General features: G+C 38.3%; 1 long non-coding RNA gene across 3 annotated transcripts in view; it reads left to right on the top strand.

Moving 5' to 3' along the window:
* The window catches only part of LOC116735571 (uncharacterized), a 59187-nt gene that overhangs the window by 20728 nt on the left and 22774 nt on the right, over positions 1–15685 (top strand). Inside the window, exon 1 of one of the 3 annotated variants that reach the window (XR_004342401.1) lies at positions 7359–7563. The exons of the other annotated variants lie outside the window; for them this stretch is intronic. This is a non-coding gene — a long non-coding RNA (uncharacterized LOC116735571). Of the gene's footprint in view, positions 1–7358; positions 7564–15685 lie in introns of those variants that run through there. 3 annotated transcript variants of the gene reach the window in all.

Raw genomic sequence — 15685 nt, 5'->3', positions numbered from 1 at the left:
CACCTGCAAGAGCTCGGCATTCTGTTTTGAAGCCAAACTACAAGCCTACGTGTGTTTCTGGAAGATACAGCTTTATAAAAAAAAATAAAATAAATATTCCTCATTCAGCAAAAATTATCCTCTAAAGATTATGGTTTGTTAGCACAAGCTGGTAACGCTTCGGTGCACATTTATCTTTATCTGTGCTGTGACTTTAATGCTGCATGTCAGTCTGAACAACTTCAGTAATGCAACGTCAATCATCCCTGCGTGGAATTTCCCAGCTGTGAGAGTTGTGTGTTGTTATTTGTTTTACCTTAATTAAATCATGTGAGAAGACGTGCCTCTAATACTGTCCTCATGGATGAATACCAATGATGCACCCATCAAAAAACTGTGAAAATGGAGACAATGCCAAGTTTCACCTCTGCAGCTCTGCAGAGGAAACAAGCCAGACTTCTTTTTTTTTTTTTTAATGAAACCTTATATAGTAAAATTAAAAAGTAGGGCTTCATGTGCTGCTATGTCTGGGTCTAACCCTGTTGTATTACATTTCGCTTAACATGGTATCTTTGCAAAAATCTGTAATTAAATATAAAGCATGAACGGCCACACCTATAAATCTAGCACCATTATAAAGGCCTGTGCTGGCTTGATATCTGGACTTCACCTACGTCAGTTCTGCAGCTGGCACCCGCTGACTTTGTCCGTGAATGGAACCAGGCTTTATACTATATCTGTCCCTGTTGTGATTAGTCACTTGTACAGATTTTTGCTCTAAAGTGTTCGGGAGATCTCAAAACAGTGTGAAACATTTCATAACCTCATGTTTTTGTTCCACAGAAAATCACACATCTTGACAGCCGTTAAGTAAATGAAAGGAAAAGATTAGAACTTTGCACTCTAATGTGGGGAAAACATATCTCACTATTAAAACAGACCCTGGATACCCATGTAACTTAAGAAGCAGAACTGTGACTATGCAGTGGAAGAATTAAAGACAGACAGGTCTAAAGAAAGCGTTTTTGGTCTTCAGAATGTGCTAATGTAGCTACTGGTGGAGGAAATCCTGAATCCTCACTACAGGGGCCTTCCTCTGTTCTCTTCAGCAGTGAGAGTTCCTCTGAAGTGCCTGATAGCGCACCTTTTTCTTGGATCCCTCACAAAGTCTTCCCCTCTCTTTCGGGAAACATCTGAAGATGTATTTTTTTTAAGAACAGGATAAATGACAGGGGTAATCTTTTCGTGTCCTGCAACCCCCAGCTGACCGTTTACTTCCTCTTTGTGTTTTGCTTTCCTCCGCTTTCTTTACCTCCCCCTCTCATCAGATAATCCCCTTTCGCATAGAGCAGTCAATTAAGGGAGCTTAGCTGATAGAAAATGAGACCATTTTGGATGCGAGGAATGTGTGAAAGGATAGTCAATAAAGAAGTGGGTTGTGACTAGCCCTCCAATTGCAGAATGGGAGGTGAAATTGAGCTTTTTTGTGGGATTGGTTTCCAGAAGAATGTTCTTTGTCACAACCGAGGGTCAGACTCCGACCTTCGAACAGTGGATTAAAACTGCCTGAAAATCTTACATCCGCAGCTTCTTTTTTGTTACATAAGTGACTAGATGAGGGATTGTAGACGTCACCATTAGATAATTCTGTAACATTGCGGTGCACTGACGTTAGCATTCCAGATCTTTCTTATGGAAGCAGAAAAAAGGCAACATGTTGAACGGCACACACAAGTCCACCCCAACTTTCTCATCTGGTTATTAGATGTAAATAACTGTGATTATGGCTCTGAAAAACAATCTGGTGGAGTAAACTTTAGAATAACAGTTTTAAAGCTTCAACCAATGTGTTTTTAATTCAAAAACATGTGTTTCATTGGACTTTAGAGTAGTCCAGGACTTTTATTTTATTATTAGGTAACTTTGAGAAATACTTTCACAGGGGCATAAAAAAAAAAGTTGAATAGCAGGTCTAAGCAAGCAAGTTTACAAAATAATATCCCAAGCTCTGGACATCTCAGGGAGCGCTTTTCAGTCCATCATCTGAAAACAGAAAGAATAAGTCAGTGCAAATCTAAAACACATTGTAGGTTTGCAAACTGACAAGCCATGCAAGGAAAGCATTTATCACAGAAGTGCCAGAAACCACTTGATAACTGGATGAGCTGCCAAGCTCATCTAATCTTATCTTGTCTTGTTTGCTCTTAGTAATTCATACTTTGCAAAATAATTTTTTTCTCTGCATACGTCTATATACATCTGTGTACAAAATAGGGAGATGTGCTTTGAAACAAACTCCACACTGTGCACCTCGGAGAGGAGAGATGAGGTGAAGGAGAAGGAAGGGTGGGAGGTAATTGCCACATTAAGGAGAAGGAATTCAAAATAAATTTAATCTCCCAATCCCTTTAGCCCTCCCCCTAAGAGTTTTACAGTGTGCATGCTCTGTCTTGTTATGGGACACAAACAGAGTATGGAAAGGGAGAGACTGAGATGTTTGAGGTTCTGGCAGTCAACTGGCTCCACTAGAATGAACTTTTCTGGGAAGGTTCATGCTGACAAGGGCAATTTAATGTGCAAAATCTTAGTAGGTTTTATAGTGGTGGTTGTTATGTGTACACTCACCCAGAGGGCTTCTTCTCTTCTAGTACCTTTCCCTAATTGGAATTCCTTGATTTCTGACAAATTGTGAATTTGTATGAACCATTTACAGATTTTAAGATAAGACATGATGACTGGATGTTTTATGAAATACAGAAGGTCACCATATTGGTGACTTTCTGAGCCATTTTTCTACCCACTTATACTTTATGATGATTGCCCAAAATGAAAGATTTTCTAGCTTGTAAGAGGCAGAGGCCTTGTTGGACCCATGTCACTATTCTTATTCAGGCAGCCTGTCAGGAGAACATATGGTATGCTCTATTTTTATATGTAATCATTCCTTCTTCTACAGCACTGTTAACTTTTTGCATGCTGAGGCAGGAATTCAGCTCAGAGTCCTGCTGGCTCTGACACAGCAAGCATAGACATTGAAGTTAAGGCCTTCATAACACACAAAGCTCTGCATATCTATTATCAAAGGCAAAATAGAATTTATTTCTCACAGACTGTGAATATTTTTTTTCCTGCAGTTGTTCCTTTTGTTAGCCTAGTTTTTAACATTAATATGCAAAGGAGTCTTTTGTCAGAAATGAGTTACAATGACAATCGGTCTAAAGCAACGTTTTTGAGCTATCATTACCTTAGAGCAAACTAGCTAACTAACAAAGCTGTTTGTCCTCTCACCCCTTACCATGTTCACTATCATGTTTTAACAATGGTTAGAAATGTGCACACTTCTGGACAATTTTGATTACAAATGGTGATCTTTCTGGTGGAAGTCCTTACATGCTGAAGGACAACTTTTGCATTAAGGTATATTAAAATTCAGAGATGCTCACAAGTCATTTTTGCCACATTCGAGCCAAGTCTCAAGTCTTTAAAAATAATAAAAATAGGTTAAATCCTGAATAAATCAATCACAAAGTGTTTTTATTCAGAAGAAACACACATCTCATTGCAGTGACCTGAGTTTAATCAAAAATAAATGGATGTCACAGGCAAGTTAGTTTTATTTTGAAATCTGGTTGATATCTTTGGAAAAAAACAAAGAGAGTCTCCTAGTTTCTTCTTTGTTTTAAGTAGTCTGGTATTGTTTGATTATTGGGTGCTCTGGTTGAAATATGCTTTCTGCAGTAATGAAGAAATGTCCCCCCAAATTCCTGCCACAATATAGAACGATTAACAGGCTGATTGCACAGGATTGTCTTTACCGTGTCCCGACCATCTCATTAGAAAAACACCCGCCTGGATTTTAGGGCGCTGACAGGCTGATTCTGTGTGATGTGTTTTGCCTCTCGCACTAACACGCCGTTCCCCCGGCTGCCACGGCGAACACTGCGCTCTGTGTTGATGGGGACGGCAGGCGAACAGATCACGTTTCCAGCAGAAGCAGGAAGTGAGAATTGGAGGGTTCCTGCTACCAGGCCCCCTTCTTTCCTTCAAGTCCTACATGGAGTCAAACTGAAACCATGTGTGCTCTTACCCTGTGGATCTGTGAGCACAGCCGGCCTCACTGCCTGGTTGACTGGTTGGCAAGGGATATGGACTTCCTAACAACATGTGATTTCAGGAAACATTCTTTCCCTCCCTCTTGCCATTGTTATTTGAATCCCCCCACCTCTTTGTAACTCTACTGGGGTCTCTTTGGGGAAGTGGTAAGTGATTCCTCTCTGTGTCAGGACTCTTGAGATGCATGGTCCCTCCCTTCCTGAGCTTTCAGTCAGGGTTAGGCGCACGATGGATGTGATTGGGGAAGTACAGTAGTGTGTCCCCAGGGTCACAGGTCATTTCCCGCTGCCATGGGTTAACTAGGGCCAGATTAAGAGAAATGTCTTAAACTCACAATGACAAGAGAAGAGTTCAACCTTGTTTGTGTATAGCTAAATTCATCATTGAGAATTGAAAAATGCTATCCTTTATACTAGACCTTTACAGTGCTGGACACAATAAATTATTTCTTTTTAGTCCACATCTAATATCCCTTCTTGTTTATTTGAATTATGTTTTTGCTGCACTGAACCTTCCTCTAACCAATAAAACTGTGCATAATGCCATCCATTACAATATTTTAGTCAGTCGTAACATGCTCAGACTTGGGAATACCCCTGGGATAAGGTATTTATGTTGATGGAAAGTGAGGGTGTATGAGGTTTATGATTCTGTGAAATACCCGTCTTTTCTTTCAATCCATCTAATGCAAAATGGCTGTTTACAGAAAACACTCACTGATGAAGGGATAATCTGTGAAAATATGTATTTCTTTGGCTCAGGCATTGTGCCTCAAAGAGTTCTGTTGATTTTCTGAAGAAAAAAAAAAAAACCTTTTAAATCTGTGGGTAAAAGTGACTTTATAAAGTTTTAAAAGTTAGAGAAAATGCAGGGATGTTGTGCTGGTTCTTCAGCTTTAGGACTTCTTTATTTTTTTCTCTCCTCTATTTAATGTGAAAGTCAGCTCTGAAAACCTACCATCCTCACTCCAGAAACCAATTTTTTCCCAATGAGACATGCATTGTCAGGACACCTGTGGGCTGCCATTTCCATTGACGGGGGCTGGGGGTTGAGGGATGGGGGTGTGGCAGCAGTACGGGCTTTTAATCAAGACGCGTTGACTAATCACCCAAGGATTAGACTCTTAGACAAGGCCTCTTTCATTCTGATACTTCGCACAGTGTAAAAACTTGTGGATACGATAGGGGGAGTGGGGTTGTGGATTTTTTAGGGGGATGAAGGAGTGCAGATGGCATACTGTGCCAGGGTTTGCTTTGTTTGATCCTGCCTGAGCCCACATCACCCATATGTCTTGAGGCTGAGTCCACTTCTTTAGCTAGAAGACAGCTCTGCATATTTCTCACAGCAGTCATATATGACGGTGCAATCACTGATGTTTATTACCCAACTATAGTCATAAGAAATCTAGAACAGGGTTTTGTTTTTGAGCAACGAAAGCCTTCGTGCCATCACTTGTGCTCTTGTGCATCTGTGTGCTGGCACGCTCTGACAAAGATTGAGTTTAGCATCCCATGAATTGTTTGTTTAAGTGTTTTTGCGAGTGGGCTGTGGACCTGTATATTGTTGCATGTAAATGAAGCAAGGAGACACTGTTAAGGCTCTGCGGCAAAATTCAGACCTGATGTTGCCCAGGCCCCTCTGGTGTGTATTTTAGTGTCTGATGAGGTCATTCATAATATGCAGTACACACACTTGGCCATGAGCAGCAGAGCACAGGCAGAAGCAAGTTGCAGGCCCAGATGTAACGCTGAAAGAAAGAAGTAAACTTCACATTGCTCAATACCAGGTGTTGGGTGATTGGTGCAAAATTTGCAAGGCAAAGTAGTAATTGATCACTTTTTATCGGTGACATACTACTATGAGAGTTTTTAGTTGCCAATATGAGGAGGAAAATGCAAATAAGATATTTACTTTCAGTAGTATGTCAATTTTCCCTTGAACAATGTTTAACTAACCATTGTATGGCAGAAGTTAGAGCAAATTTGGTTAGTTGAGATGTTTCAGATTTTTGTACAACTTTGAGCCTCAAAAAGAGGCATGAATATGGGTCTCAAATGATGCAAGATTAGGCTTGTTACTAGACAGATGAAGGTCAAGGTCAACATCTTTTGATAAACCACAAATATCCTGCAAAGTTATTTGGTTATGAGACTGATGAGACTAATTATTGATTTAAAAGTATATGATTATGCAGCTTATAATCACCACTCTGCAAGTCGGTCTAGATACATTCAGTCAGTTTCCCATGTTATCCCGTGTATAATCACCTAAGAGTTTTTTATTTGCACACTGAGCCTCAAATGCTTGTCAGTTTCAGATTTCACACTCCTATCAGACTTACCTGCTACGCACTTAACCATCTCTGAATAGAGCATGTAGAAAGTGCAAGCAGAGGCCCGAGACAACTCTTGTAACATGACAAAAGGACAAATTAGGGCAAACATTACCAGGATTTGTGTCATTTTCAAAAGCTTCTGTAGTGGTAGCACGTTCCTGAGGTCTTCTTTTGTTCATTTGATTAACCATGACTGAAGGGTGTGTTTGAACTGGGTTTCTTTAAACCGGTAGGCTGTCAGGAGATTTTGCATGGTGTCCGATTTGTCACAGTGGAACCTCTTTGTTACTCTGTGTTACTGTGTGGCAGGTGAGTAGGGAGTACAGTGTGCATTGTCAGTTATGTTTACTTATAGTTTTAACTGTGTGCACTCTCAAGTATCTCTGGCTCAAGCAAACATTGGATTTAGAAATGTACAAAAAGAAGGAATTACACTTTTTTGTTCAGGTCCTATGATTATAATCTGCTACTTGAGACTATTGGAAATCTTATTTCCTTAGCTGAGTTACTCCAGCTATTGCGAATAGATTACATTTCTTTATACAGTCAGCAATAATGACGCCTGTTGTTTGTCTCTCCACTGCAGCAGCCTGGAAGTAACTACAAACCTTGCTTTGGAGGTGGTGCGTTGTTTTACTCATCCTATGTGGAAATAATAACAAAGGAAATAAAATTAAATATCACTAAAGCATTTGCGGTTGGAGAGATAGAAAGGTGAGACACGATTTACAGAGAATGGGAGGTGCAAGAAAGAAGCTTGGCTGCAGATCCTGATTAAGTATGTGTGTCTGTTTATATATGTGTGTGCGTCCGTGTGTGTTAAGAGGCTGTAGTTATAAAGCACAGTGCTGGGAACTAAGTGTTTGGCCCTCCAGGTGTGTGTGCCGGTGGTTGTCGGGGCTTGTGAGGCCTGCTGCGGAGGCGGCTACGTGACAGCCGTAATGATAGGTTTTGGCTGGTGAAGGCATGAGTGTGTGTGTGTATGTGTCGCTGAGGGCAAGTGTATACTTGGCTTTAGCTGACAAAGACATTCACACACATTTACACACAACAGAGCGAAGACGGTCAACAATGGGCTGCGTATCGTTCTCACATCCCACACAGCGCAAGCAATAAGATGCCCGATATCAGGACGAGTGAGTACTTGCTAAGTTCTACAAGTCGGGGTCAGCCAACCTGTTCTGTAGAAAATAAAAATGCTCAGCTAAGTTGACAAAAGGGTCAAATTGAGGTTAAACTCTAATTTGGCAGAAAGAGCATTGGGTGCCTCCTGTCAGTCGCCTTCCTCATCTTTCAACAAGATAATCTGTATCTTCAAGCTCTTCTGGGAGCATCTGAACCAAAGTGAAACAACTCAATCATTCAGAAGGTTATTGGTTTTCTTTTAAATAATGAGGTTGACTCAATCATAGCGATGAGCAACAAGTTGGAAAGAGGCCCTCTGATCTCAAAAACCTGGACATGAAGACATATTTTTTTGTAACTCTTTTGAGATCATCATGAATTATAGTTTTTGAACGTCCATTAAATGTTATACCCAAAAGTAACTTTGGTATCTGTTTTTTTAACTTACCATTTTTAAAAATGATTGTTTATTTTAATTCGATTTTTATCTCCTCTGGTATAAATTTGATTTGCAATCTGAATTTGAAATGAAATATATGGAGCTTAATATTTCAGGTCTTTGTTTTATTTTCTTCAAAGTAAAAGAAAAAGAACTACAAAAATTGAAAATATGCAAAAAGAAAATGATTACTTGCTATCCAGAATCCAGACTGAAATACTTCAATAATTTACATTTACCTTCCAAATTTAAAGACTCTGTGTCTATTATTCTATTTACCAATGCTAAACAAACTGTTTTATACCCATATTTAGATATTTTTAAATGAATTACTGCACTAAATAAGTTTGCTAAATAAAAATAGCTGAAATATAGTCTACAATGCAAATATTTTCTTCTTTTTATAGATATGATTTATTGGAGTTACATAACTGCATTTTCTATGGAAGGCTATGAGCATGTGCTTCAAATTGTCAAAGACTTGTAAAGTATACTTCTGAGGGGAAAAAGTTTGAAATAGTTGACTCTGAATGATAGTCTATTTAGATAGCTTATGTATTGTACTTTAGGAGCTAAACCTCAATGAATGCAACAATATACCTGCAACAATTTCTGCTCTATCATCTCTTCAGTCAGCATCTCAGACAGAAACTTAAAATCGGATCTGTTCATTTCTAAATTAGCTTTGTGGAGGGGGTTTTGTCAGAAGCTGTAACTGGAGCTCATTAAAGGGGATATTTACTTTTCTTCTGGTAGTCATGTATGATAGTAATATTCCTGCCTGACAAAGATGCTCACTGTTGTGGCTTGTAACAAGGCCTTGGGTATCGGGGAAGCAGATCCGACTGTGGCTCTTCGTCCTCCACACAAGAAAGCTCTGAGGAGAACCTTTTTTTTTCTTTTTCTACCGGCAAATTTAGCCATTGTCTTACCGCCCTTGCCGCATCCGTTTTGCCCCGTTTTGAATTTGTCTGTTCTGTGATACCACAAAATGCAAAAAGGCGCATACACGGAAAAAAGAGCAAGAGGAAGAGAGACAACAGGCAAACTATTGTCTTGCCTTACACAGAACACCCCTAGAACTGCTTATGTCTGCATGTCTGATCCTAAAATTTGATTTGCGGATTTTAAGGCAGTTGAACTGGAAGTGCTTAATGCCAAGATGACTCTTTAATATGTCACATACTTTCTAAAAGTGAGATACATTAAGATAATGACACATACAACAAATGATTTTCAAACAATCCTGTTAAAATTGGCAACATTCCACAATTTGCACCAAAGGGGAAATTAATAAAAATCCTAGCCGTTGACAGAGAAACAGTGGGAAACCAGTTATTTGGTTTGGAGGCTTTTGTCCACAAAGATCAGGAATTATTATCAGGTTCTTGTGAGATTATTCTCATAATGGACTTTCTATTTGAATATGACTCCACTGGGCTGAGATCAAAGACATCAGGAGGATATTTCCTGCTGTCTTGGTGCTTATGGCTAGTTCAAAGAAATCCAACTGTTGACGGCAGCTGTTCTTCTCAGAAGCTCTGACTTTGTCTTACAGAAGCTGCTACTTAGTTAGTCCCACAGCAGTACTTGGATATACACCGCACACCCTATGAACAGTGTTTAAAAAAAGCTTCACAGAGAGATACCAGAGCTTCTTTCTTTCATTCTTGACTTGTTTCTTCTCATTGCATTTCTTTTCCCACCCACCAGACAGCAGTTCTTAGTGGCAGTATCGGTGGATATATTTGTGATTTACTTTTCTCTCTCTCTCCTCTTGGCAGAAGAACAATGCTTTAGTTTAGACAGTGCATTCCTGATTGTTGACACACTGTGGTATGGAGAGGGATTAGTGAGAGCTTTGGCTTTTTGATTCCTCTGCCTTGGCTCATGAGCAACACCTGGATGTATCCATGACAACGGACATTACAATGAACTGCAACTTGCCTCCAACCGGTTTGACAGAGAGTCCCTTGCCCAGCTTCTGCAAGGAGGGTCATTTAAAGCTACAATATCTAGCTTTTATTTTTTTTTTAAAAATTGGTTTTTTATATATATATTTGCTACAACTGTTGCTATTGTGATAGCATGTATGAGATAGATCTGTGAAAAAAATGAAGCTCTTCCACCTCCTCCCTGAGCTATATTGCGATCTGCAAAAATTCACCACTTCCGATCAAAAACAACCAATCAGAGCTGTGAAAAAGGTCTTAGTATTGTCAATCCGGCTTGTGTATGCACTGCTCACTGTACTAATACAAGAGAAACAGTTTACCCTTGTAAAAAAAAATTGTTTATCCACCGTCATCGGTGGCCATGCTAACTAGCCTGAGCATTCATGACAGGCTTTACTGTCTGGAAGGAGCTGTAGCATAGCAAAGAACCAGGGGGAGATTGTGAGTAGACAATACACAAGCAAGATTGACAGCGCCAAGACCTCACCCTATCTCTGATTGGTTGTTTCTGACCAAGCTCTGGGAGAAGGCACATGATATTTATTATTCACAGAATATCTGTCTTATGCTATACTGTCATGTCAAAGGGATAGTTTTAACAATTGTGTAAGAAACATTTTTTAAATAAAAATTACATACTGTAGCTTTAAGAGAATCGAAGATGAAAGCTTTTGTTTGTGAGGCGGTTTTATTGATTTGTACTCTTAAAATGTGTCTTTCCTCCCACCCCAAACAAGAATAGTTTTATTGGGTGTAGATGTTGGTCTAACATTTTTGAGCAAGAGCCATTCCTGTTGTATCAAAACCGATAACCCGTGTTTGGCGAGCCCACATGTGGTCTGAGTGAGATTGTGTGATAGCCAAAACTGAGGCATGATTGTTCACTAACATGTAGACTGCTGAGAATCTCATAGTGAGATGCTCTTCAATCTTATCAACAGGAGCCCATAAGACCCATATCAAGAATTCAGAAGATCACTTCCTCTGACGTCACTGCCTGCAGAGTCTGTGCCCGTTCTCAGGAATCTGCTGGTTCTTCTTGCAAACATTCATTCATCAACCTTGATGATCTTAGGTTTCAATATCTCAATTTTACTAATACGTTTCTTCTGGCTAGAATAATGGTTTTGGAGTGCCTCAGCCTAAGTTCAGGTTTGAGTTGGGATTGGGGGAGCCAAAGATTAAGGTCATGCTTAGCATGACCTTAATCATGCTATGCATGAGGCTTTCCAACCTCAAAGACTCTGAGTTCTTCACCAAAGAGAGGAAACAATAGAATACTTCGATTAACAGAAATAAACAAAATGTGAGTTTTATAATCGTAATTGTACCTTACTTATCATTGAACACACAGTAAATATTCTCTAAATTAAATTAAAATTAAAATCATACAACTTTAGAAGGGTTTACTTAACAGACATATGCTGTTTTTGATAAGATACTAATTCAGATTAGCATTACCATTAGCTGTGTGATAAGTTGTGAACAACAGTACCTTTCACTCGCTTACATTAAGGTGGTGTAATTTGCTGACCAAACTGCTGACTAGACGGAGCCTCATAAGATTTATAACTTTAAGTATAGTTGCCTGTCCACCACTGTAACAACTTCTATGGTGTTCGCTATGACTCAGGTCTGGTCTGACTTTACAGCAAGAGTCTGTTTAAATTCTAAATGCTGCGTTGTGTGCTGAAATATGGCTTTTCATGTTAATTCTGCACAAAAAAGCATTTAGCCTGTGTTTAAATTAAAGCGGTATTTGTTACACATGGTTACAAAGCAAGTAGCCTATGCTAAACAGTTTTGATATGTATTGATGTGCTTGACACTTCTATTGTTTACTAATTCCATATGTTAGGTGAGTTACAATTTTAAATAGCTGATGTGCTAAAGAATAATAAATGGTGAGATATTATTGTATTTAGAGCTAATATAATCTACACAGAGGAATATAACATATGAGTACAAAGCTACCTTTTATAAAAAGTTTTATTCCCATTTGATTCAGATTTTCTACTATGTGTCAGATGGTAAGGAATGTATTTTGCACGTTTGACTACCCTTTTGTTCGTGTAGAAGGTATGTTTTGTGGCAAGCCAGACAGGACAGAATATGCCGAATGGGAAAAACCCATCAGCTTTATGCCTCTCTGAGTCACTCAACTTTTCCATCTTGCTCACTGTTCATTCACCAGGTATTTATTGTGAAATAATGATTTCCACTGATGCCTGTATTGAAAACGTTCACAGGTGTTGCGACCTAATTCATTTTTCATGAGTAGAGGTATTCCAGGGAAAATCATTGCTTCATTGAGTTTCTCAGTTCTTAATAAAAAATAATTATTGAAAGACTAATCCAGTGGAACTTCTGATACAAAATTAATTTGTTTCAATAGACGGTTTACTCCGTGATGGACTGGAAACCTGTTTAGTGTGTACCACGCCTCACATCCGATGTTGACTACAACACAAGCAGAAGGAGGGCAACCTGAAGAATCAACATGTAGAGAATCATACAATCAAGTATATGATTCTGCATGTAACTGAGGAAAATTCATAATTGGGGATGTCATGTGGCGTTTGCTTTTGAAAAAATTCAGATTCTGATGCATTCGTACTGCTGCTTTGGAATTGCTAACCAGTAGAGTGTCAAGTAGAATTGTGTCTATAGGTTTTTCAGCTTCCTACACTACATTTTCTTTTGAATAGTTTAGATATGTTCAATGTAAAACATCCAGGACTAGGCACATTTTCTGCATATAACTGGAATTATGTTTTACAGAAAAATCCACAAATAGGTAAATTTGCAAATGCTGAATGCATATGTAGGTAGGGTTCATATATAAAGGCCAAGTTGTGTAAAATAAAGCATTTGTCACTGTGTAGAAATGATTTTAGTTTGTGTCAATAGTTTGTATCAAGAAACTTTAATTGATAGTCACAACTCATCTTGTTTTTTTATTTATTTTTCTCTAAACCTTTTGATTTGGGTTTAATATTAATGAATGAAGATTGTTAAGCAGGGTTAGTTTAAGAGGAGGGAAACATATCTGTGTTAAATTAACAGGTCCTGGCCTGTCAACAACAAACATGCAAAATTAAAACCTAGATTGTCATTCCGAAGGTGGCAGCAGGTAGGTTGGGTTTCTTCTAAATTTAGCACTTAATTTTCAAAACCCCGACGGTAAATCAACTGTTCTTCCTGATAGCAGGCATATCAGACAGACATGTTTACAATTGGAAGTGTGGGATGAATGGAATTTAGTGAAACTGGACATTTTACCTCATCAAGAGTTCACAGGTGGCTTTTTTGGCATAGACTGTTGATTTACACAGTCAAACACTAACACCTGTTTGATAGCAATCAAACAGCAACCACAGGCTGATTCCATTGGCTGGTGGTGTTTTTAGTGTCAAATTAGATCCTTCTTCCTTGTTTGTAACACTTGCAGAACTTTTGGCCGTTTTGGTTATATGTGTTTTTGTTATGTGACTCGCATGGATAAATGAGAAAATCATCTGTATTCTACAAGTTTGAATTTCTGAGCCCGATTTTTCCTTCAGTCTAACTGATGTTTTAGCCCTGTCATGCTGATGAGGAAGTATTTTTGGGATAGCTTGTCCCAGTGTAGGCATTGAGGTGTTTGCTATGGAAATAAACAAAATTCCCCTGTCCATGATGAAGTGTAGCAGGCATTAATTGTGGCCCTATGAAGGGCAGTGTGCAGCGTGGGAAGTTTGGTGAGCTTCCTGACCCCACGTACCATCACAGCACATTGCCCTTCATCACGTGATAAAGGAATGCTCCTCATCTTTTGTTTTAACATCCACTGCACTCTCGGAGTTGAGAGCAGTTTTGCATACTATAAAGTGATCACTAGCTTGGCATCTTGCTTCCCCATTCTCCTCTTGAATTATTCTCAAACAGGATTTGTGGGAAGCTCTCTCCTGCATCTTTTAAATCACTTCAAGCTCTACTGGAGGCTTTTTTTTTTTTTTTTTACTCAAAGCAGGCACCAATCTAATGGCATCATTTGAACCTGCTCAGATCCAGAGAATCAACCCCTCTTTTTTTCTGTGCTTAGGTTTTTATTTTTTTTTGAGCAGGGGAAAACAAAAGGCTGGTGCAGTGAAGCGCATCTCGGCTTGCGAGCTGAATAGAGGGGCCCCTTTCATGGCTGTTTATGAGCTCCCCTCTTCAAAAACACACATACAAATCACACCCAGTTTTCCCAGTAGCTCCCTCCGAAACAAGGATGATTGCACCAAGGGAAGGGGAATGGTCCAAAATTGCATGGTGCCTCTCTTTGCTTCTCTGTCCAAGTTGGTATATATATGCATTAGCCAAACTGTTTTGATATGTCTCTGTGTGATCATATTTAAATTTTCTTATTAAAAAAAAAAAAAGCTTGACCTTTTGCCTTCTATAAGAAATTAAACTTGACTGATGTAAAATTTTATTTTAATAATGAAAGAAACAGTTTGCAGGTGATGAATTAATTAGCTAACATGAAGATGGGTACCTAAGTCTGCAAGTGATGATCACTAACAATGAATTATTTGAATTTTAATTCTTGATTCTGATCACTAATCAATTTTGATCATTATTTCTTAAACAAATTCCCTTTGATATCACAGTAATTCAGTGGACTCCAAACCATTTAAACAGTTTGTGAGAATTATTAAAATTTGGCCTTTTGCCATTTGTTCCTTCACAGCCACACATTTCCTTTCTATGTCTGTTTTGTGTTTGTAAGCAAATCACTTCTCACATGTTTGAACTGTGACATATTAGTTAATTTCCTATGGAGATAAATATTTTTGATATGTGATTAAAACATTTATTAAATCTTACATAATTAAATGTGTTTATTTTCTCAAGACTTTTTCAGTTGAGTTTGTGTTTGATTCTTGTTGCTGGTTATGAAATGTAAGGTATTCGGACCTCTGACTAAATCAAAATAGCTCTTAGCAACCTCCTGTCCTGTGGATATTGTTTATTGTGGCAATTTATCCGTATTTTCCTACAGTGTGCTATTTGTAGATCATAGAAAATGACTTGCTTGTTGAAGTGGGACAATAAAGACAGGATACAATATTTTTTATTAAAAATTATTGCCATAAACGTCTAGTGCAACTTAACAATAATTAAAATTAGAACATCATATTGTTTTCAGAAGTAAAACTTTCCTGGTTTGTATTTTGAAGTAAGTCAAAGGTTTCTAGCATTCTAACTAAGGGGATCATTTACCTTTGTGATACCGAAATTCTAAATGATGGTCAATAGTTCAAGGTTTTTGAGTTTTCATCTTGAAATATAGTTTCAAGTGCAGTTTCCTCTTTTGTTTTTGTGTTTTTCTTTCTATAAATGCACCAAATGTTTTGTACATCTGGACGGCAGGTAGAAATGCGTGTAAAACCTTACCCTGTCTTGCTAAATTAAACAAATAATTTTCTAAAATAGCTATTGTAGCTACAGCTTACCCATGTATAACATAATAGATGCCACCACAGACTATTGAACCTTTATGATTTCTCAAAAGATCATCATAATCTAAACTGAACTTAAATCCTGGTTTAAATGAGGAACCATCAAGTAAACAACTGTCTGATCATCTAAAAACAAGTAATACTCATAATTGTTCTAAACAAAATTAAGACTAGGATGATCTTTACAAATATAATTGTCAGTATATATGCATGTTTATTGATAACAGTAATTAAGCCAGGAGTCAACAGA

This window comes from Xiphophorus hellerii, chromosome 16 (genome assembly GCF_003331165.1).
Source record: "Xiphophorus hellerii strain 12219 chromosome 16, Xiphophorus_hellerii-4.1, whole genome shotgun sequence".
Taxonomy (NCBI): Eukaryota; Metazoa; Chordata; class Actinopteri; order Cyprinodontiformes; family Poeciliidae; genus Xiphophorus; species Xiphophorus hellerii.
Note: the sequence above shows the minus strand (reverse complement) of the source record. Positions and strands in the feature narration are given on the sequence as shown.